General features: G+C 40.9%; 1 long non-coding RNA gene across 1 annotated transcript; it reads right to left on the bottom strand.

Annotated features, from left to right (window-relative positions):
* LOC140223997 (uncharacterized) lies at window positions 1–25386 on the bottom strand. Its single transcript, XR_011899237.1, has 3 exons — window positions 25155–25386; window positions 23966–24074; window positions 1–656 (listed from the first exon to the last, which is right to left on the bottom strand). It is a non-coding gene; the product is annotated as an uncharacterized lncRNA (long non-coding RNA).
* Window positions 25387–25452: the final 66 nt, after the last annotated feature.

The following is a 25452-nucleotide window of genomic DNA, read 5'->3' as shown; positions in this document are numbered from 1 at the left end:
TTTCCATTGTGACAAGAGCCCCGCTATGCTTTAATTCGTGCGACTGTGAGTGTCAGAGCCCAGGTTACGATGAAGACAGTTCCTTTTGATTGAGATACGTTCATAAATGGAAGCCTTCAAGCTCAATTAGTCTAACTCCAAAATGTGGCCTATATTACTCTCACGATTCATTTCATTTGATAGAAAATAAAACTAAATGCTGCCGTTAAATTCAAAAAGTATGCGCTTTTGCAAAATCTGGGAATTTCTTACTTTCAAGACATTCCGTTCTCCAATTTTTCGGGTCTACTAAGACAGAATATCAGAAAGAATTTAATTCGAAAACGACCCATCTCGGAAAAATGACATTTTTTCAGGAGACGATAAAAACCACGCAACAGTCAGAAAATGAGTGTTTCAGTGCATAACAATAAACATTGTAAATAACCCGGCACAGTGCTCCTGAAGGTATACTACAAAAGCTCACTTCGAAAAATTGAGAGAAAAGACAAATAGTAGGTTCGTTCGCCATTCATTCTGAGAGTTGGAGGGAGTTGGAGAGATTTTACCGTGATGAAGTGATGATCTGTAAATTCAGGAACGGTTCTGGTGCAGAGTGAACATTTTCCGTCTTTGCGCACCGCCTTGACGAAGGTTGGAGACCAAAAAAATATTGACTGTAAAAGAAAGAAATGAATGCTTTATTAGATAAATCCAAAATAAAAATGCCATAAATATAATATTATCGTTCCCATGGAGCATAGAGCAACGGAAATTTGAAAGAATGGTACAAGTCAATGGAAAAAATTACAATTTTTTATCATTTAAATTGTGTTATTTTTAAATTTTTTGGTTCATAAAGTCCCATCATAAACGATCTAATAGTTTTATGAGTGAGGCCGTTAGGCAATTCGAAATACAAAAAAAGTGCAACTTATCGCGACTAAGAGAAGTCCCTTCAAACAAAGAATGGACAACATATTCAACACTCCGATTTAATAGCAGTAATTTTGCTATGTAATCGCAATTGATTGAAACCTGTGCTGCCTTGACTTGCTAAGACTCAAACAAATGGAATTTTACACTGACCACAATGATTGCTCATCTGTGCACAAATTGTGGGTCTTAACTTGTTAATTTAAAAAAAAACATTCCTGGGCTTTGAAATATGCCTCTGGATTGGTTTTACATACTTAGAAAAAGATCTTGAACAAACATGTTACGTTTTGCCCTATCAAACTTTTCTGCTCCTGCGTTAATGTCTCTCATGGAGATGTTGCATGCGTGAGGCATTTGCGCTTTGACTGTTGATTCTTGTGTAAAAGTTCGCGAAAAACACGATGGTGCCATTGGTTTTCCCTGAAATCAACTCTCAAGCTCAAAAAAGGCTCTCAAGTTGAGGCCAAAATGGAGGGGATATCCCACGCTACCCTGAAAGTCCACCTCTACATCAAGACAAACTCTCCATACAAAGATAGGGAGCAAATACATTGGCAGGGTTGCCGTGATTTCAGTTTTAGAGTCCCCAAATAAGGTGGCAGCCCTGTCAATATATTTGCTCCCTATCTTTGAATGGAGAGTTTGTCTTGATACTGAGGTGGACTCTCAGGATAGCGTGGGATATCCCCTCCATTTTGGCCTCAAATTGAGAGCTTTTTTTGAGCTTGGGAGTTGATTTCAGAGAAAACCAGTGGCACCATCGTGTTTCTCGCGAACTTTTACAGAAAAATCAACAATCAAATCGCAAATTCCTCACACATGCAACATCTCCATTGTAAGTCAGTCGAAAAGAGTTCTTCTTCATTTTGTCGATTTGCAATTTTATCGCTTTGAAAGTCGAGACAGTCGTGTTAAGCAAGCGTTTGGCCCCATCCAAAATCTTTGCCTCGATATTTTTGTGGCAATATTCGGTGCGGACACAGCCTAAAAGTTTCTAAGTCAGCGGAAAAAAAATTCTCCTTCATTGCGTGGATACGCAATTTCACCTACTTGGAAATCGAAACGGAGTACTTGCGTCCCGCGTATAGCCCCATCCGATTTTTCTACTCCGTCTTAAAAGTCTAAGTCAGCGGAAAAGAGACCAAACTTTTTTTTTCATTGTTGTTAATATGCTGGAAAGATTTGTTGCTTCATGATTGTGACCGGATCTGTGAAAAGGGATCTCATCTACCCGGAAAAATTCTAGGAAACTTTGGACTTTGCGGCAAAAACGATCACCGGAAGTGCCTGCAGAACTGATGGGATACTTCAAGCATCCCTTGATCTCTACCCGATCTCCAGTAAAGGTCTCGGCTCTTGCTTGACTCGCGATTCGCGCTAATGCTGCCATGCTGAGGAAATACGCCATATGAACATTCGAGAGTTGCCATTCCTTCGACAAAATGTCTATTTTTGAGGAGAGTTATGAATATTGTTACTTCAAATTTTCAGAATCTTTAGGTGAAATTGGGAACCAAATTCTCTGAAAAATTGGAAGAAAAATATTCATAAGTTATTTACCACACTGGAAAAAAAAACACATTGGATCTAGAGTCCAGACTCCTGAAAACATTAACAAGAAAAAATACTCTTGATTCGATTATTGCCTAAATCAAAAGGAAATCCGCTCAAATGAAGAGGCTTGGTTCTTGATTTAAGCAAAAATCCGATTGAATCAAGAGTATTTTTTCTTGTCGATGTTTTTAAGAGTCTGGACTCTAGATCCAATGTGTTTTATTTCCAGTGCAGGGAATTCGTGTTTTTCATGAGCATTCGAGAGTTGCCAAATTTCCTTCGATAAAATGTTCATTTTTGAGGAAAGTTATACGATTTCCTTGAAATTTTTAGGGACTTTAGATCAAACTACGAACAGAATTCTCTGAATAATTGGAAGAAAAATGTTCACAAGTTATTTACCGGGGAATTCGTGTTTTTCAGACACAATTTGGCAACGTCTGAAGGTTCATACGGCGTTCTTCCTTAGCACGGCAGAATGGGTCAGTTGCGCTGGTCACAAATTCGTGTTTTATGGTTTATCCTTGCAGATCAACTAAAAATAATAAGACCTGTCCGAACAGCAACGTTCTACGTTGCATATTAACTAAAAATCGCGCCAAAAAAACCCGATTTATGACGTCATCCACTGCGTTAGTACATACCATGTTATGCACATAGAGTGCATAGAGTCGTAATGCAAGTGGAACTTGGAAGAGCTGGCGCCGCACTTTTAAGCATTTTCCGGGTCCCGAATTCCGAGATTCCTGTGCGGCGCTGGGTCCCTTTTTCGATACATAATCGATTGTTTGCGATACACGGGGACTCGGCCATATTCCACACCGCCATTTTGGATCGAATTTGTATCGAAAAAGTGACCCCGCACACCGGGCTCAGAACTCGTCGAGCAGAACATGGCGCCAGCTCTCCCACTTACATTACGACTCTAAGTACTCTATGGTTATGCACTACCGCGGTGGAAGACTTAAAAAATTCGACTTTTCAAAGGAAGATATCTCGGTTAATATTCAACGTAGAAAGATGCTGATTTGACAGATCTTCTTAATTTTAGCTGATCTACAAGGATCAATCATTAAAAACACGATTCTGTCACTAGCGCAACTTGCCCGTTGTAAGTTCCGAAATGCGCACGCTATTTGGAAATCCGTAGGGCAGCGCGCCTACACAAGTTCCGAAGGTGCACACAAAAATGGAGCGCGTTTTCATCAAAAGGAATACATTTTATATAATTCATTATGCAAGGTTGTAGCCTACGCAATTTTCACAATGTCTACGAAGTTTGCGAACGACCGATTGGTCGTTAGTTAGTGAACATGCTGCACCCGTGGAGGGATCTTGAGGAGAATTGTTTCCATCAATGCCGGAATTTGCTCAAAATCTAGATCTTTAGAGGTTTGCATTGCATAATCCATAAATCAAGAATTCGAAATATCACAAGCGACATGAGTTCTAACTGATTATGAGCGTGATATTTGATACCATTGTCAACGACTCTCCGCCTGTCCCGTCTCACGCCCAGCCATTGGTCAATGACGTCACACCTAAGCTGAACGGTGATTGGGGGAGGCGGTGAGCCGGATGACGCCGCGAGTATTGTGGAGTTCTTCTCACTTTTTTTAGGCTATTTTTTTGAAACGTTTTATCTCGAAAGGATGCCGTCACGGCATCTAGTCTTTTTATCTATTTCCATCCACCACATTTGTGTTTTCCATATTCAGAATATATCACCTTCGTTTCTCGCATCTCCAGTTGTGTTTTTTTGAACGCCCAGTTTCCTTATTTTGCACGCCGCTCTCCCGAATGATCGCTTAGCGCGACGCCCGCATTGACATGGTGCCGAAACCAGCTTCTCCGCCATAGCGAGAAGTGTAGTTCGAATCATCTCCCTTCAACAACGTGCAACTGCGAACCTGACTTTGACCGTGAACAAGTGATAAGTGATTACTCTCCACCAAAATCACTTACAAATCGCCAACACTCGCACTGTCCTGAAGTTCCTTTCTTCACCCGAAGGAAGAAGAGAAGTTCCTGAAACATCAGTTTCAGACGAGCAGTTTTTCTTTTTGCGGGGTTTTAACCTTTTTGCCCTCGCGCCTATGGGCAAAGCGAAAAAATAAAAGACGACCGACCACACTTGGCCCTGGATGTTCTGGCAATCCCTGGTCTCTCCCTCTCTTGACGTTCGGACATCTTGGACTTCAGCCGTTCTGCCTGCCACCATGGAATTTCTACACAGCTCTTCTTCATTCCTCCAACAATCTGGATTTTCGGTGATTTTGTGAACTTAGTGACAGTTCTTCCAACAGGATTACCATGATAATTGTGCATTAGTGTTTAAGTGAATGTGTAGTGATCAAGGTTTGTCAAGCGTTTCATAATCGCATATTTTTCTCTCTCTCTACTTTTCTATTTTGCTATACCCCCCTCAGCAAACCAATGTCTCTATCCGATGAGGATAACGCAAACTTTTCAGATGATAACTGTGACAACTTACATCACCCGAAAGTAATCATGAGCACCGTTCCTACCACTTCACCTACCACCACCGCTCCTGTTTCCTCCAGTGTTCAGCACTTCATAGAAGTAAACATACCCCCTCTCATATTCTCTACATCTTCCCAAAGCGTAACCTCACCTATCTTTTCATCCACCGAAACTCACAAACCTAGCCCATCCAATCTCAACCACCAAATACTAACATACACAACGTCCACGACCAAACCCATAATGACCTCACAACCCCTTTCTATTCTTACACCTCTAGCTACACCAAACCAAAACACCCATTTCAAAAACCCCAAAATTACACCACCATCATTTTCTGGCTCAGAAAATGTGACAGACTATTTCATCAATCTAGAGTCTGCAATCATCGTAAACGGTTGGAATTGTGAGCTCGTACCCTTCTTCATCGACAAGCATCTAACCAAAGAAGCTTTATCATTCTTCCAATATCTCAAAAAAACCTTCACACCCCTAACTTACACAACCTTCAAACAAAAATTCATAGACCAATTCACTAGTCAAAACCTAACATATCAATACCAAATTCAATTAGATGCATTAACAATGAGTGAAAAGTCCTTGATGGATTACGTCTTCCAAGTAAAAACCCTTTGTCACAATTTAAAATTACCTGACAACTTCATAATCTTTCACATCCTGAAAGGTCTACCACCACAAATCAAAAGCTTGCTTACGCTATATCCACACGACACTCTAGACCAACTAGATGACTCCCTAAGAAAATTTAACTTACGCACTTCGGAATTATCCACTGAAACCCCCGTAGCAAAAACGACTGAAACCAGAGTCGCAGAACTAATACAGAGAATAGAGCTACAAGAACAACAAATCAATGCCTTAAAGTCATCAAATACTTCCAACTTCAAAAAGCACAAACGTTACAATAACTCTTCGAAGCCATCTAATGAACAGCGCCCAGACTCATCCCAACACAACTCCAAAAGCCCATCACAGACTGAGTCCTCAAACCAATGTCCTATCTGCGATGGCAAACACAGCAAAGTGGACTGCAATATACAATTCTGCAGATACTGTAAATCCTTAGGTCATACAATCACCACATGTCCAGATCCTAAATGTAAAATATCCAAAAACAATTCAAATTTAGCGTAACTGGTCTCCGACACAAACAACAATGTAAGAAACTGCAGAAAACCCCTTCAGAAAATGTTCACTCTCGTACCCCCCCTTCTTCTGACAGCAAAGCTGCACCCATTTCTAATCCTCTTTCAAAACTTGATTTCCCAGTTTTACCAAAGACACCTCAAAAATCAGTAATCAAGATCAAAGAACTACTCATTTCCCCAGTCACCACTGAATCAAGTTCTACTATTCCAGTTAAGATTTTAAATTCCAACACGTACGCACTCCTTGACTCAGGCGCCTCCGTTAACGTCTGCTCTGACAAGTTTACTGATCTAGTATTACCTTCTCGTGGCCCAATTGTCAAGTTAAAGACTGCCAACAATGACCAACTATGCATCGTCAAGAAAGGTTACTTATCCGTAACAATCAATGAAGTTCCCTTCCGAATTTTCACATATGTCGTTAAAAACTTATCTTCACCGGTAATCTTTGGAACCCCATTCCTCACTCACTTCAAAGCCCTCTTGAACTTTGAAACAAATTCAGTGTCTTTAACAAATGACAGCAAAATTCTTACGGTAAAACTTCTTCCAAAAGACTCTTCAAAATTCATAAATTCCCTCACTCCCAGCACACCAGTTCGTTTGTTTGTTCGAGTTAGAGAGACCGTCATACTAACCCCTATGGCTTACAACAGTATTCCTATCACACACAACCTACCTGATAGTAAATCAACAACCTATCTTAATCCCAACGTTGATTTATTCCACTCCAAGAAAATTTTTTTCTCCCAACAAGAATTTTCTTCTGCCGCTACTGGCAAAATCACCCCTATCATTCTGGTCAAGAATTTGTCGCACCAACCAATTACTCTATTACCTGGAACTTTACTAGGTGACATAACATTCAAACGCAATCTGGACTACCATCCTTCAAGGAACGTCCAAAATGCAAACCTTCAAATAAACAGTGTCTCCATTGACACGAGTGATCACTCAACCCTAAACCCTAACACTACTCCAGTAGTTCCCAAACGCAAAGACTCCTCCTCTGATCTTTGCAACCCACAAGAAGATACAGCAACCAGTTTGCACTCTTCCAAACCCACCTACGCAGCCAGTCTGTCCGGTGAAAATTCCTCAACTTCCTCGAACAACGCCTTAAAAATGGCAAATCGACGGAATCAACTTGTCTCTGTAAACCAGCATTGTTCTCCATTCGCTCCCAGAATAGCAGGGACACCAATGTCAATTTCAAGACAAATCATCACACCTAAAGCCCAGTCACATTTACGTGCTTTTTACACAAACCTCTTCGACCAGAATCACAAGCAAAACCTTATAAATTCAATCATATCTGACACACCTGATCTTCCTGATCCCTCTCATACCAACACGGATTGTGATATCACAGACATCCATGGAACTCCCATCAAGATATCCAACAATCTAGACCCAGCAATGCAAGATATCCTAAAGTCATTATTTTCCAAACATAAAGATGTATTCGCATCTTCCGCCATAGACCTTAAGAAAGCCAAAATCTTACCTGCTGTAATTAAATTATCAGATGACGAACCTGTCCACAGCCCACCTTTTAATCTATCGTCCCTAGAACGTTCACACCTAAACGATGTCATTTCAGACTTCCTGAAAATCGGAGTAATAGAAGAAAGCCAAAGCCCCTATGCTTCACCAGCCTTCCTAGTAAAAAAACCACATTTACAAAAAGACGTTTCAGAACTCACACCCTCAGACAAACGCCTAGTAGTTGACTACCGTAAATTAAACAAAAAAGTAATTCCTGACAGATACCCTTTACCCAGAATTGACAACATCCTGTCAGAATTACGAGGTCACAGATACTACTCCCAAATAGATTTTCTCCAAGGTTTCTACCAGCAAGAACTCACACTAAAATCACGCCCTTGCACAGCACTTACCACCCCACAAGGTCTTTTTCAGTTCACCCGCCAACCCATGGGCATCAGAAATGGAACTTCCTCCTTCAGTCGTGCAATCAACAGGGTCTTTGCTGACCTTCTTTATCACGGCGTTGTTATTTACGTAGACAATCTATACATTTATAGTGACACTCTAGAAGAACATTTACGCCTCCTTAACATTGTTTTTGAACGTCTTTCTCACCACCTCCTCCGCATCAAAACAGAGAAATGCTCATTTTTTGATACCTCTATCGACCTCCTAGGCTTTCACATCTCTGAAACCACATTTTCACCCTCAAAATCAAATTTATCAGCCATTTTACGCTCCCCACCACCCACCTCGTACAAACAACTAAGAAGTTTTCTTGGATCCTGCACCTTCTACCGCAACTTTGTATTCCACTTCTCTAAGACATGCGCCCCTCTCTATGAAATCCTAAAACAGGAATCAAAAAACTCCCCGTTCATTTGGACCCCAGCTGCTCAGGAAGCTTTCACCTCATTACAAACCAAGTTCATCACCCCACCAGTCCTACACAACTTTGACGAATCCAAGGAAACAACCCTAATTGTTGACTCATCAAACATAGCAACAGGAGCAATTTTAGCTCAAAAAGGAACCGACAACAAACTACACCCAATTGGTTACTTCAGCAAAATACTCCCCCCTCTCAAATCATGGTCCGCAACTCAGCTAGAATTACGCGGTCTTGTACACGCCACCCAACACTTCCGAGAATTTCTATACGGCAGAAAATTCACTGTCATCAGTGACCATAAATCCCTGGAATATTTCCAAAACTTCAAAAACGCCTCATCCCGCTTAAACAAGCTCGTTTCCCAACTACTCGACTACGATTTTAACATAGTATATACAAAAAACACCTCACCATCGATTAAAGCAGCTGATTACCTCTCACGGTACCCACAAGTAAATTCTATCTCACTCGATAACTCCACTAACATTTTTCAATCACAGCAAAATGACCCCCAAATTAAGGCCATCTACGATGCTTTATTGCACCCACAATCAGTTACTGACCAAAAATTACTTCGACTGTCCCGCCGTTTTGTTTTAAAAGACAACCTCGTCTACCTACAGACCTTCTCAAAATTTCGAAAGTCTCTAGCTTTGTACATCCCAGAAACACTTCGACCAGAAGTCCTCAACTCTTGCCACAACAGCCTAATAGATGGAGCAGGTCATTTCAGTTTTAAAAAATCCTACGATCACGCCCGTTTTCTTTACTATTGGCCCACCCTCTCTACGGACCTTCAATCACACATAAAAAGTTGCATTTCTTGCGCATACATCAAAAAAGCTCCAAAGTATGGACTTTTGGAACCAATAAAGCCACCCTTGAACGGCAAACCCTTCTCACATATTATCATAGATTTCTTAGGCCCCCTACCATGCTCCAACAAGTACACCTATGTCCTAATGGCCATCTGCACACTTACAAAATACGCTATCACGGCCGCTACACTTCACGCCGATAGCCCAACAGTAGCAGATTTTCTAGTAAAAAAAGTGATCCCAAACTACGGATTCTTCAACAAAATCTCTTCCGACCGTGGGTCACACTTTGAAAATGACCTCATCGCAAATGTTTGCAAATCACTAAACATTAACCAACAGTTCTCCACAGCATACCACCCTCAGTCGCAGGGCCTGGTTGAACGCAACAATGCCATCATCGTTTCAGTCCTTAAACATTACATCAACGACAACAAGAACAACTGGTCAAACCTCCTTCCATTTATAACATTTGCCTATAATTCCACTGTCCACTCCGCGACAAACCACTCACCTTTCTATTTAACCCATGGTTATCATCCAGACACTTCCCTATCCGCATCCTTACCCACGGATGACTCAAACCTTTTAGATTCCATAACTAATTTAATCAAAGTAAGGCAATCCCTTCCAGCAATCATTGAGAAAGCTCAAAATAAGTACAAAGAAACCTACGACAAAGGTAGAAAGCCCATCCACTTTGAACCCAACGATAAAGTTCTTGTCACATTAACTCCCAAACACTCAAAATTGGATCCCCTATACAAAGGTCCTTTTAAAGTGATAAAAAAACTATCTGATGTAAACTATGTAATTGAAATGCCAATGAGAAACAAAATCTCACAAGAAATAATCCATGTCTCACGTTTAAAACCACACCCGAAACCCACATTGCCACCTTTGGCATCATTCCAAAGGAAACACTCTTTTTAGTGTAATACAAATTGTATCACTTGTTATTATCATTATCGTTAACATCATTATCATTTGATTATCATTATTGTCATTACCAGTATTATCTTATCTCTTTTTGCCTCCTACCTCATTGTAATCAAGAATCTTCATCTCACATTAGTCTTTAGCATTTTTTTCTCACATCAAACAAAGTGCCCTTAAGGCAAACCCCCCCCCCCCCCCCCAATCTTAAGCTGAAACACCATGTAAAGGCCCCGGCCTAGTTCCAGCCACTTCCCATTAGGTTTGTAACTTAATTATTATCAACACATAAATACTTCACAATTTTATCAGAACACCCCCCCCCCCTCCCATTTGGATTGCGCGGTCGCAATCTCCCAAAACGTGGGGGATGTCAACGACTCTCCGCCTGTCCCGTCTCACGCCCAGCCATTGGTCAATGACGTCACACCTAAGCTGAACGGTGATTGGGGGAGGCGGTGATGAGCGGATGACGCCGCGAGTATTGTGGAGTTCTCTCACTTTTTTTAGGCCATCTTTTTTGAAACGTTTTATCTCGAAAGGATGCTGTCACGGCATCTAGTCTTTTTATCCATTTCCATCCACCACATTTGTGTTTTCCATATTCAGAATATATCACCTTCGTTTCTCGCATCTCCAGTTGTGTTTTTTTGAACGCCCAGTTTCCTTATTTTGCACGCCGCTCTCCCGAATGATCGCTTAGCGCGACGCCCGCATTGACAACCATAAAATATACCCCCCCCCCCCCCTGTGGCCCTGTATGAAATTTATGGGAAGAATTTTCTTAAAAATAGTCTTCTTTGAATGGCAAGAATGACTGATTTTGTGATTACGTCATTTGATATACATAATATCAAAGTATTGGTTCAAACCAGAAAGAATGTGACCTAACGTGCAAATTCTTCGTGAGTCAATTGCGTTAATTCATTACAATTTAGCCATTGTTAGGCCCTAAATGAATTAAGGACTCAATTAGGGCAAAATGTAGATCGTAAGAAACACATAAGTGCATTTGACCACCATGACGCGAACGACGCGAATCAAAGGCAACACTGGAAAAAAAAAGTGTCTTGGATCTTGAATCCAGACTCTTACAATTTTCGACAAGAAGAACTATACTCTTAATTCCATCAGATTTTTGCTTGAATAAGGGCCAGCCTCTTAATTTAAGCGGATTTCCCTTTGATTCACGCAAAAATCCGATTGAATCAACAGTATATTTTCTTGTCAAATTTTTTTTGAGTCTGGACACTGGATCCAAGAGACTTTTTTTCCAGTAAGGGTTGCGTGTATGTTTACAATTGAACCATGACGCAGCCACTAAATCAGTCTATTGACATGTCCAAAGGCAATTAGTTTTTCGCTGAATGAGAGAAACAGTTGCTGATCCTCATAGTGGCATCGACTATGAAAGAAAGTAGAAAAAAATCGGAAAATTCAACACGGAAAACAAGAGGGACCGTTCGAATATTACGGAAGGCATTTTGGCAGGCGTATATTTATTCCTCTTCCCTTGTAGGGAACGGGCGCAAAATTGCCTTAAGCTTAACCTTTTCTCCACTGACCGCGTATTTGCGGAAAAAAATCCATTGTAAAGTTAAAGTCCGGTATGACGACAGACAGAGACATTCAGCGCAACGCGACGACGACAGGCTCCACGAATGAAAAAATGCCTTCAATTTTGAGTGATACCACAGCACACACAGAAGCTCGATAAGTCGCATCCTTCATTTCGCACGGGTTTTATGGAGGCCAATGAAGGGGCAAGGGGCAAACATTTCAATTGATGGAGTATTGACCTCATGCCGACGGCGCAAACACCCAAACCGCGTGGCTCGGCTGGCGACGTTGCAGATTTTCTGTCATACTTAATTTTTTGGCTGAAACGCCACATAAAATAAATGCTTAAAAACATCCGTGATTTTTCTCCTTCATGAGAGGCAGGTCCAATTCGTCGTCGTTCGGACGAAGGAGAGTAACTCCATTCCAAGGTTGCCAAATTGTTCGAAACAATTAATTTATTTTACTAAAATGTACCTGAGCAATTTTTCGTCAAAAGTTTTCCAAATTTCGCATTAAATCCGAGGAATAATCGGTGAAATTTTCGGTTAGAACTGCCCAACATTTTCCTTGTTAATATGCGATTTGCGAGGAGAAATTTGGCAACGTTGAAATGGAGTTACGTCCTTTCGGGGGGGGGGGGGGGAATTGACGGAGAAGAGGAGAGTCAACAGACAGTATGTAAAAGGATTTAGAATCGTCGAAATTGCCACATGAAAAATGAAGCAGGGAGAGAAAATAATTTGTCAGAGGAAATTGAAAAAAAAATAAGAAAAATGAAAATATAGCAGGAAACACCGTGAAAATCAAAGAAAATGGGTGAATATAAATGAGATATAAAAGGAATGAATTTGAATGAGGTTAATAATGGTATCCCTGCCGACGAAAAGTGATGTGGAAGAAAAAAGTTAAGTCTACGCATCGTTGGAATATTGAAATGATGGGAAGAAGCTGAATTATCCAAACATACGGTAATGACAAAAAATAAGACTACATACCTTTTGCGACTCGGAAGTTCATAACAGACCAGTTGTGAAGCTGGAAAATCTGAAAAATAAAACGAAAAGAAAATAATCGAAATGTATCAAAGGGATGAGAGCTATGATTTAAAGTGAAAATAGGGAGCCACAATTTCGAAATGGGAGAAAATATGTCTGTGGGTTATACATAGGATTAGGAGCTTTTTTAAGTTTATAATTAAAAAAATACGAGTATGAACTGATGCAGATTGCGCAGAGGGAGATCGGTGGGGGAAATTTCGCCGGTAGAATTAATCACTGTGACTCGATCTTAAAATCGTCTTTAAATACTCGTAAATCATGATTTGTGATTTTTGAGGCTAAGTTCTTGATGCAGAAACAAGTGAAGAAATTCATTTTAATCTTACTCGCAGGATACTTCTCTCATACCTACATCACCACCTCTCCAGAATGCGAAATGTCAGAAAGAAAAAAAAAGGTTTCCACCCGCAATCAATTGTCCTGCTCGAATAGGAAATCAGCAAAATTTGACTTGTCACCCCGAGCACGGTTCAATTTTCGGATAAGTTCTTAGGGACATGTTTCTAGTCGAAATATCAATATACACCTTAGGTGCTGCCCAATTCGAGCATTGAAATGATCACACCCTATGGATATTTCAATCATTGCGATATTATGCATAGATTGAAAACCTAGAGAAAAAAATAATATAGTAAATAGAATATTAAAGACCCATATTAAGCGGACAAGATGAAATACGCAAGCCAACTGTCCGACAACTCGAGTGTTCATAGAAAAATGAATTAATTAAGACCAACTCACTCGGCATTAGGTATAGCTGAAGCTGCTAATTTTTCACGATTAGGAGAGGGCAGGCACATGTAGTCACTTATGAATTTCACGAACGCAAACGGAGCCTTCGGAATGATCCTGAAAGTTTACAAAAATCACGGACGGCCGGCGCGCGCGGTACAATTGGGATTTTAACACATGGGTGAACTGATCACATCGAGAATTCGTCGAAAAGAAAATGCCTCTCTCATCATCACGGTTACATTTAGCGAGGGTTTACACACGATACCTTGAAATGTCCTCGAAAACAATTGACAAGCACTACAAGAGGGGCGGCACAACCGTAGGAAAAACTTTCTGACACTTAAATGAACAGATTTAAGATTTTAAGCGGGCTACTTGCCACCGGACGGACACTGCGCGCAAGTGGGAGACATTCTCTAAACTAGACAGACAACTGGCAAAGGAAAATGCCATAGGCCGGGCGTCGTTGGAAGGAGGGGGGGGGGGGTGCACGTGTACTCGGACGGTCTGAAACTGAAATATCCGAGACTTCAGGTCTGGCGAAAAACGTGTGCGTGTGAGTGTGTGGGGACCCGACCCTCCTCCTACTCTTGCCGTTTCAGAGACACTTCCTCGGACGGGAAACCGATAAGTCTCTTTGTCGCTCTCTCTTATGTAACCGTTTCGAAGTTTCGAGAAACCAATTTTGGCTGCTCCACCTGCCTTTTCTGGCCGGTTCCATTCTTACCCTGTCTAGACTCTATCGTCTATCTAAGATTTCCTACGCAAAACAAGCTGTCTTGGTCTCTTTCTGACGACGCCGCGCCGACGCGATCAGACGGAAAAAAAGGACCTGATGTTTCCAACTTGCCGGCGGTGCGACATAGAGGGGGAGGGGGAGGCTGAAAAAAAACTAGAAACAACCTCTTTTACTAGCGTGGGTGGCTTTAACGAAATCTGTAAAAAACCCGCAACCCCAAAATATTAAAGCGGGAAACTACCATGGAATAATTTAGGGGCGGCTTAAGAATTACGTAACATACTAAGGGGGAGAGGGGTTAAGCCAGCGTAACGTTACATTACAGGGGGGGGAAAGGGTCAAGCTCAGCGTTACAAAACAAATTCAAGCCGGGGGAGGGGGGCTTTGAAAAAAAATACGTGCTAATAATTGAAAATCCCGTCTTTCCCGAATGAATATTTCCCGTTAGAAAACATATCCGGAAATATGAAAACAGGTTAATGATTTTATTGAAATTTTTTTCTTAGTAAAAAGTCTTTTTTTTCACCGTATTTTGGTTCAATGAGTTACACAGGTCTGCAAAAAAATGTTGGGAATATGATGGTTGAATATTATGTAATATATTAGTGCTGAATCCGTAAACGACCTCTGTTTTTCTCAATACCCAAGGACGCTTGCTACGTTAACAAGATTAACAGTTGCTCTTCGCTAGGGTGCACCCTTCGATTCGATGCACCCTTACGAAGCCCCGATCTATCAAAAGTTCTCCGGAATGCCACGGATATAAAGCTGTGAAGCACTTTGGAAATCCTTGTGAAATATAATCTCTAAAAACCGTCACGTATCGTCACACTTTGCTCAATAGCGCCCCCCCCCCTCTTCCCGCACACCAGGCACGTGGCTAGGATTGTTTCGAGGGGGGCTTGATCGGGTGAGCGAGGTTCTTCCTGGAATTCTGAAAGCAGAAAAGAGTAAGAAAAATCTTACCGTGATGAAGGGATGATCTGTAAAGTCAGGAACAGCTCTGATGCAGCGTAAACATTTTCAGTCCTCGTGCACCACCTCGTCGAATATCGCATGGACCGGAAAATATTGACTGTAAAAGAAAGAATTAAATGCCTTAAGAGATATAGCCATAACTTGACATCAGTGTAAATTGTCTAATATAATATTCCTAAAGTTGCATATAACAACGAAAATATAGAAATGTTGCAATTTAATACAATGAAACTGCAACTTTTAGCGGTTTAGCCGCCAATATCTTTGCGGCGAGTTAAAGGCAATTTTTCTGAAGGGTCGTTCTTCATCAAAACACTACGACCCTCCTGGAAAGGGCCTCTTGGAGCCTGAAGTTTAAAAATTACCGCAGAAAATCAAAAACAATCTCGAATTAAAAAATTTCCGTATCATCCCATAAGATTGGAAAAGGAAAAGTCAGAAGAGCCCCCCCCCCCCTTCTTTCAAGCCTCATGAGTCAGAGGCTGTATATGGTCACATCTAATCCCCTCCGAATCGTTAAAATATCCTGCGATTCAGGTTCTTGACGTATCAAATCAACATTGAGAGAGTATACAGGTAAGAATAAAAATTAATATCAAAACTGTATCATTATACCAAATATCATGAAAGTATCGCGAAAAAAGTTTGCCGATAACTCATACAGTGATAACCGACCCGAGTGACAAAATAGTAACCTGATTGCGAAACTCTCGGGATGAAAAAAAATCTCGAGGAGATCAAAAGAAAAATCGCCCCTCACAGATACCTCAAACAAGCGATTTTGTACGTAAAAACATTTCGTTAGTGAGAAGGAAAATTGAAGCGTTGGGTGCAGAGAGGGCATTTCTTGATTGCGGTGTCTCAGGGTCTCCATTAACACTTCAGTCACTATAATTAAATCAAACGCATGATATTCGTTAACATTTTTGCTAGATTATCTTGACAATTATACAATGCCGAAAAGTAAACATTTTGGAAAATTCTCTCAATAGTTCCTTCTCTTAAGGTGATTCGATGGACGCCATATTTTGTGTCAGAATGGCATGCGATATATCGCATAAATTGGTTCCATTTTTTCAGCTACTCGTCATTTTTCTCCAATTTTGAGATCGCAATTCTGTTGTCAGGAGACTAAAGCACTCACTTACCAATTTTAACAAAGAAATTCAACGTAATAAAGCCGTGGTTTTTTTAGAGAGAAAATATAGTAGCATTCGAGTGCAGTTTCGATATCAGTATCGAATGCGATGTTTTCTCTCTAAAAAAAACCACGCCTTTATTATGTTGAATTTCTTTGTTAAAATTGGTGAGTGCTTTAGTCTTCTGAAAACAAAATTGCGATCTCAAAATTGGAGAAAAATGACGAAAAGCTGAAAAAAATGGAACCAATTGATGCGATGTATCGCATGCTATCCTGACACATTTATGGCGTCCATCGAATCACCTTAAGTATAAACTAACAATGAAGCTTCTAAATCACCGCGACCGAGGAATGCCTTTCTGAACCCAACGCGGGTCAATTTTTCATGACTTACCAAAAACACGGAGAGATTTGCATACGAACAAACTGACTTCCAAATTGATATCCTCGAACTAAATATCATTTAAGTATCACGGAAGGGCTACCGAAAGCGCATTTACTATCAACTCTTGGGAAACTCGACGCATTGTGGAATTGGACAGGATAGGTAGCGTTTCAAAATTAACAGCGAGGAACTACCGAACTTGACAGAAAAATTAACTCCTCAAAATCACAAGCCACTGTAGAGGTCTGAACCGTCACCTTCGATTTCACACACAAGACTACCGTAAACGTTTCACGTGACGTCTCCGATCAGTCCCTGGTAAGGTGGAAGGGGGAGGGGGGAGGGGGGTAGGGGTGGCCAGATATGCCGAACATCCGCTCGACAGAATCCCTGTCTGGCCGTTTGGCGACCGGTCGGCGGCATCGGAGGAAATTCTCTTAAAGAGTATCGGATGAAAAGGAAATCGGCAGTAAAAGAGAGATAAGAGTCTGGGTGTTGACCAAGAGGTGATGACAAAATACCCGTCGCGTTGGGGGAAAAACTTGGAAAAGGAGAGGCGGGGGGTAGTCACACCTCACCAAAACACGAATCTCAGTTGTCACGAAGAACAACGCTGCCGTGCTAAGGCAAAACGTCGTATAAACCCTCAGCCGTTGCCAAATTTCCTTGGATAAATCAGAAGTTTTCGGGGAAATTCGTAGATATTTTTCCTCCGATTTTTCAAAGAATTTCCTTCGTAATTTCGTCGCCTTCCTGACATAAGGGTGTAACTACACTCTGTAATGAACCCTGTCTTCCATACATACCGATGCTTTTCCGGGATCATCTCAATGTGTAGTTACGCCCTTATGTCAGCCAAGCGACGATTTGATATTAAGGTGATTCGATGGACGCAATAGTTTGTGCCAGAACGGCATGCGATATATCGCATCAATTGGTTCCATTTTTTCAGCTACTCGTCATTATTCTCCAATTTTGAGATCGCAATTCTGTTGTCAGGCGACTAAAGTACTCACTCACCAATTTTAACAAAGAAATTCATCGTAATAAAGGAGCGGTTTTTTTAGAGAGAAAATATCGCATTCGAGCGCCGTTTCGATATCAGTATCGAATGCGATGTTTTCTCTCTGAAAAAACCACGCCTTTATTACGTTGAATTTCTTTGTTAAAATTGGTAAGTGAGTGCTTTAGTCTCCTGACAACAGAATTGCGATCTCAAAATTGGAGAAAAATAACGAGTAGCTGAAAAAATGGAACCAATTGATGCGATATATCGCATGCCGTTCTGACACAAAATATGGCGTCCATCGAATCACCTTAGTATGCAATTTGCGAGGAGAAATTTGGCAACATTGAAATGAAGTTACGTTCTTTCGTGGGGAGGAGGGGGGACGACAAATTGACAGAGATGGTTTCGACTCGACGATTAATTTACTTTACAGAGTGTACATATGCAATTTTAATGGATTTTACCATCTAAATGCAATTTATTGCGATCAGTGCTACTTGATCAACCACATCTTCATCGAAACTGTACACTTTTTGGTGGTATAAGCAAGTGACTCACCAAATCATCACTGAGAGGTATATGAATAAAATAACTTCTAAGGTGACTTTCAAACAGATATCCTGAAGTCAAATATCATAAATATACTACGAGAAACGACTACACTGGAAAAAAAACACATTGGATCTAGAGTCCAGACTCTTAAAAACATCGACAAGAAAAAGTACTCTTGATTCAATCAGAATCTAGCTTAAATCAAGAACCAAGCCTCTTAATTTAAGCGGATTTCCTTTTGATTCAAGCAAAAATCCGATTGAATCAAGAGTATTTTTTCTTGTCAAAGTTTTCAAGAGTCTGGACTCTAGATCCGATGTGTTTTTTTTCCAGTGTAACGAAAACTCATACAATGACAACCGACAAGACTGAGAAAATAGCAGCGCGACCAAATTGTTAAAGAATAAAAAATATCCAGAAAATCAAAATGAACAATCGAGGGTGCAAATTGTTCTAGGCATCCGCAATTTTCTGCAACGCGCTGGGTTTTCGCGAAAAGGTCAACGCGTACCCGCTGGTCGAAATTTTATCGAGTTTTTTGTTAATTTTAGAATGAATGCCAAAGCATTACTTCATAAGAATTGAAAATCTGAAAACTGAAAAATCTAAAAACTCTCTAAAAATTCTCAGCTTCCACAATTTGCACCCTTGTAAGCAATCGCCTCTGTCTCATACTACACGCAACCACACTCTCATCAATGATATGAAATTTTCAGTGATATGCATAGCCATAAAGCAAGTAACTCACCAATTTAACACTGCTGAAGAGTATACTCAGGGACAGAATGACTTCCAAAACGACATCCTCCAGCCGAATATCATGACATTTTATCGCGTCACGGAAAAAAGGCTCAACCGGAAACTTTCACAATGGCAACCGACGAGAGTGAGAAAATAGTAACTTTACTGATATCGTGATACACAGCAAACTATCGAATCAGACAGAAAGGTAGAGTTTCAAAATCACAAGCGCATTTCTCGGGGCGACGAACCATCGAATTTTACAGGAAAATTAATCAGTTCCTCAAAATCATGAGCTATAACTGTACAGTCTCTCTCGGTGAGGTGTGCCCGACTGCCACACGTGCCTGAAGTTTCACTTGACGTTTCCGATCTTAATCCGGAGGGGGAAGGGGGGACTGTCACAGAGGTGGCCAGTGCGTATTCAGACACGCCGAACATCCCCTCTCCGCTTGGCAAAATCTCGATTTGGCGACCGGCGGCGACCGGCGCGGCGACGCGCGGGTGTCAGAGAAAATCTCTTATCTGAACTCACAATCAGATGAAGAGAGAGGATCGACAGAGGATAATTTTTGTTGTCAATTTGGCCGGATGACCATCTCGAGCGTGGTATTTAAAGTTTTTCAAAATACGATATTTTGACATGTACACTGAAAAAAAAATCTCTGTACATTTACTAAGAAAAGGGTGAAATTACCAAGAATTCAGTGTTCTATTCGATCCCAGTTTTTTCTTGGTAAAATTACCATTGATGGAATTGGTAATTGTACCGAGAAATCCCGGTAAAATTATTGACTTTCTCGGTAATTGCGTGTATGTTTACAATTCAACTATGACTTAGCCACTAAATCAGTCTATGGACATGTCCAAAGGCAATTAGATTTTCGCTGAATGAGAGAAACAGTTGCTGATCCTAATAGTGGCATCGACTATGAAAGTAAGTAGAAACAAATCGGAAAATTCAACACAGAAAACAAGAGCCGTTTGAATATTACTGAAGGCATTTTGGCAGGCGTATTTATTCCTCTCCCCTTGTAGGGAACGGGCGCAAAACGGCCTCAAGCTGAACCTTTTCTCCACTGACCGCGTATTTGCGGGAGAAACTCCAACGAAAAGTGAATGACAGGTATGACGACTGACAGAGACATTCAGCGCAACGCGACGACGATAGGCTCCACAAATGAAAAAGTACCTTCAATTTTGAGTGATACCACAGCACACACAGAAGCTCGATAAGTCGCATCCTTCATTTCGCACGGGTTTTATGGAGGCCAATGAAGGGGCAAGGGGCAAACATTTCAATTAATGGAGTATTGACCTCATGTCGACGACGCAAACACCCAAACCGCGTGGCTCGGCTGGCGACGTTGCAGATTTTCTGTCATACTTACAATTAATTTTTTGGCTGAAACGCCACATATAATAAATGCTTAAAAACATCCGTGATTTTTCTCCTTCATGAGAGGCAGGTCCAATTCGTCGTCGTTCAGACGAAGGAGAGTAACTCCATTCCAAGGTTGCCAAATTGTTTGAAACAATTAATTTATTTTACTAAAAGTACCTGAGCAATTTTTCGTCAAAAGTTTTCTGAATTTCGCATTAAATCCGAGGAATAATCGGTGAAATTTTCGGTTAGAACTGCCCAACATTTTCCTTGTTAATATGCAATTCGCGAGGAGAAATTTGGCAACGTTGAAATGGAGTTACGTCCTTTCGCGGGGGGGGGGGGGGGCAAATTGACGAAGAAGGAGAGAGTCAACGGACAGTAAACATACAAGGATTTAGATAGCGCAGGGGGAGATCAGTGGCGGGCGTGCTTTGCGATATATCGATTTTTATGCCATTTAAACCCATGGAAAAGGATCGATAAACAGGGTGTTCGCAGCGAACACCTTCATAATCGATTCTTTACCATAGATTTAAATGGCATAACAATCGATATATCGCAATTCACGCCACGCCGCTGGGGGAGATTGGTGGGGGAAATTTTGTCGGTAGAAGTAATCACAGTGACTCGATCTTAAAAATCGTCTTTAAACCACATTAAAAAACCAGGTACTCGTAATCCATGATTTGTGATTTTTGAGGCCAAGTTCATGATGCAGGAACAAGTGAATAAATTCATTTTAATTTTACTCTTAGGATACTTCTCTCATACCTACATCACCTCTGCAGAATGCGAAATATTAGAAAGAAAAAAAAAATGATTTCCACCTGCAATCAATTGTCTGGAATAGGAAATCAGCAAAATTTGACTTGTCGCCCCCAGCACGGTTCAATTTTCGGATAAGTTCTTAGGGACATGTTTCTAGTCAAAATATCAATATACACCTTAGGTGCTTCCCAATTCGAGCATTGAAATGATCACACCCTATGGATATTTCAATCATTGCGATATTATGCATAGATTGAAAACCTAGAGAAAAAAAAAAAATATAGTAAATAGAATATTAAAGACCATATTAAGCGGACAAGATAAAAACGCAAGCCAACTGTCCGACAACTCGAGTGTTCATAGAAAAATGAATGAATTAAGACCACTCACTCTGCATTAGGTATAGCTGAAGCTGCTAATTTTTCACGATTAGGAGAGGGCAGGCACATGTAGTCGCTTATGAATTTCACGAACGCAAACGGAGCCTTCGGAATGCTCCTGAAAGTTTACAAAAATCACGGACGGCCGGCGCGCGGTGCAATCGGGATTTTAACACATGGGTGAACTGATCACATCGAGAATTCGTCGCAAAGAAAATGCCTCCTCTCATCACGATTCCATTCAGCGAGGATTTACACACGATATATGAAATTTCCTCGAAAACAATTGACGAGCACTACAAGAGGAGCAGCACAACCGTAGAAGAAACGTTTTGACACTATAATGAATGGAATAAAGATTTTAAGCGGGGCTACTTGCCACCGGACGGACACTGCGCGCAAGTGGAAAGCAATCTCTGATCTAGACGGACAACCGGCAAAGGAAAATGACATAGGCTGGGCGTCTTTGGAAAGGAAAGAGGGGGGGGGGGGTCCGCACGTTTATTCGTACGGTCTGAAACCACACACCGCCGCGCCGAGACTTCTAGTCCGGCGAAAAACGTGTGTGTGTGTGTGGGGGGGGGGGGCGGCCCTCCTACCCTTGCCGTTTCAGAGACACTTCTTCCGAAGGGAAACCGATAAGTCTCTTTGTCGCTCTCTCTTATGTAACCGTTTCGAAGTTTCGAGAAACCAATTTTGGCTGCTCCACCTGCCGTTTCAGGCCGGATCCATTGTTACCCTGTCTAGACTCTATCGTCTATCTTGATTTCCTACGCAAAACAAGCTGTCTGGCTCTCTTTTAGACGACACCGACGCGATCAGACGGAAAAAAGGACCTGATTTTTCCAACTGGCCAGCCTTGTGACATAGGGGGGGAGGGGGAGGCTGGAAAGAACCTAGAGACAACCTATTTTACAGCACGGGTGGCCTCAACAAAATCTTTAAGCGGGAAACTACCATGGAATACTTTATGCCGCAATCAGACGCTGAATTTAGCACCTGAATGTGGAAGTCAACAGTCATCGCCCAACGGCTGAAATTTAGCAAATTCGGGTTATTTTCATCCAGATGTGTATCAAATCCACTCGAATAGTTCAGACAAATTCAAAATTGGTCCGATGGTTGCTGAGAATCGTTGCTGAATTTTGCGCGTCACGCGCCGATGACTTCCACATTCAAGCCACATTCAGCGTGTGATTGCGGTGATAGGGGCCATTTAAGAACTACGTAACAAACTTAGGGGGGTGGGGATTTAAAAAAACAACGTCCCGCCCTTCCCGAATGAATATTTTCTACGCGTGACCCTTTCTTCACACCTCTGTTGATCTCTTGCCGTTGTATGTCAGCGAAATAATATCTCCAAAAAACCCGAATTTTTTCAAGATGTTTTCTCAGAGTTTCCTGATATTTTGAAAATTGAAGGGGGGGGGGTTGAGGCCAGCATTACGTAATTCAAAAGTGGCTACGTCTTAATATTATATTTGACAAAAAATAAAGCTGAATCCTGCCGTTGAATTCAGTGAGTGTACATTTATTCCGCTGAATCTAAAATTATCCCTCGGAAAGTTTCAAGGTTATATATACTCCTTGGTTTTCGGTATTTGAAAAACAGTCGTTTTCGGTATTTCAAAAACAGTCTATCAGAGGGAACTAGACAACGTGAAATACAGTTAGGCTGATTTTACATGAAAAATGACGACTGCGACAATGAGCGGTGAGGGCCGTCCATTAAATACGTAACGCTATAACGTCATGCTATGGAAGAACGACGCGCCGTATGAGCCCCCTCACGTTGCCTAATTTTCTTTGATGAAATACAATTCTTCAGGGCAATCCGTGAACATTATTCTTCAAATTTTTCGGAGAATATTAATCGCGAAAAGCTCTAAATTTTCCGACAATTCGCCGAGAAAATATTCATAACTCTCTTTAAAATACAAGTTTTTGCCGAAGGAAATGTGACAACCCTCGAATGTTCATACGGCGTTCTTCCTAGCACGGCAGTCTGGGGGGGGGGGGGGTGTCGAGGAGAGCGTTAAGCCATTTTTTTCACGTGTTAAAGGAAAGGTACCTACATCACCAAAGCGTCACAAGAGGGGAAAGGGGGAGAGGGTCAAAAATGCCCAAAAAAAGTGTGTTACGTAATTCTTGGACGGCCTTTGAGGAAGAATACTTCGACAGCTCACTTCAAAATTGAAAAAAATCGACAATGGTCTACCCATTCATAATTAATTCTATGGAGGCAGGAGAGAGTAAGGAAGACTTACCGTGATGAAGGGATGATCTGTAAAGTCAGGAACAGCTCTGATGCTGAGTAAACATTTTCACTCTTCCAGCACCGCCTTGTCAAATGTCGCCGAGACCAGAAAATATTTACTGTAAAAGAATAATTAAATGCCTTAAGAGATGAATCCAACTTAATATTATTGTAAATCGTTATAGTGTGTTTAGTTCGTTAGTTAATATATTTTAAGACATTCAGCGTCACAGGCTATTAACGTCTTTACGGAAAATTTGGAAAGTGGTTGTGTAATATTCCCAAGTAGCATACAGCAACGAAAATATCGAAATAACGTTGCTATTTAAGGCAATGAAAACTGCAATTTTTTGCGGTTTAGCCGCCAATAATTTTTTGCTGCGAGTTAAAGGCGATTTTTTCTAAAGGGTCGTTCTTCATCAAAACACTGCGATCTTCCTGAAAAGGGCCTTTAGAGTCTGAGGTTTAAAAATTATTGAGGAAAATCAAAACAAATCTCAAATTAAAAAATTCAACAAATTACTGTATCATCCCATAAGATTGGAAAAGGAAAAATCAAAAGACCCCCTCCCCACCCCATCTTTCAAGCTTCATAAGTCAGAGGTTGTAGATGGTCACATCTAGTTTTAAATCGTTAAAGTATTTTGCGATTCAGACAATTGACGTATCAAATGAACATTAAGGGAGTACAGGTAAGAATATAAATTACTATCAAAACGATATCCCCAAATCAAATATCATAAAAGTATCACGAAAAAAGTTTGTCGATAACTCATTCAGTGACAAAACAGTAACGCCACCGATTGCGAAACTTTCAGGATTAAAGAAAAAATCTCGAGGAAATCAAAAGAAACAATCGCCCCTTCTTCAGTCAGGCGATTCTCTGCGTAAAAACATGTCTTTACTGAAAAGGAAAATTGAAGCATTAGGTGAAAAAAGGGCATTTCTTGGTTGCGATGTCTCAGGACCTGTGTTACCTAACACTTCAGCCACTATAACTAAAGGAAACGTAAGAAATTCATTAAAACTTTTATTAGATTACTTTTACAATTTTACAATGCTGAAAACTAAAAATTTTAGAAAATTCTCTCAGTAGTTTCCTCTCTAGTAGCAATGGAGATTCTAAAGTACCGCAACCGAGGAATACCCTTTCTGCACCCAACACGGTCAATTTTTGATGATATGAGCAACCGACTTACCAAAAACACGGAGTGATTTACATACGAACAAACTGACTTCCAAATGCCATTCTCGAACCAAATATCATTTTAGTATCAAGGAAAACGAGCAACCGAAAGCGCATTCAATGACGACGAATACGAGTGACATTTACTTTCAGCTCCAAAGAAACTCAACAAACTGTGAAATATTGGACAGAATAAGTAACGTTTCAAAAATTAAAACAGCGAGGATCTACCGAACTTGACAGAAAAATTAGTAAAATCAGAAGCCACTGTAGAGGTCTGAACCGTCACCTCCGATTTCACCCACCAGACT

This window comes from Bemisia tabaci, chromosome 2, assembly GCF_918797505.1.
Source record: "Bemisia tabaci chromosome 2, PGI_BMITA_v3".
In the NCBI taxonomy this organism is placed as follows: domain Eukaryota; kingdom Metazoa; phylum Arthropoda; class Insecta; order Hemiptera; family Aleyrodidae; genus Bemisia; species Bemisia tabaci.
Note: the sequence above shows the minus strand (reverse complement) of the source record. Positions and strands in the feature narration are given on the sequence as shown.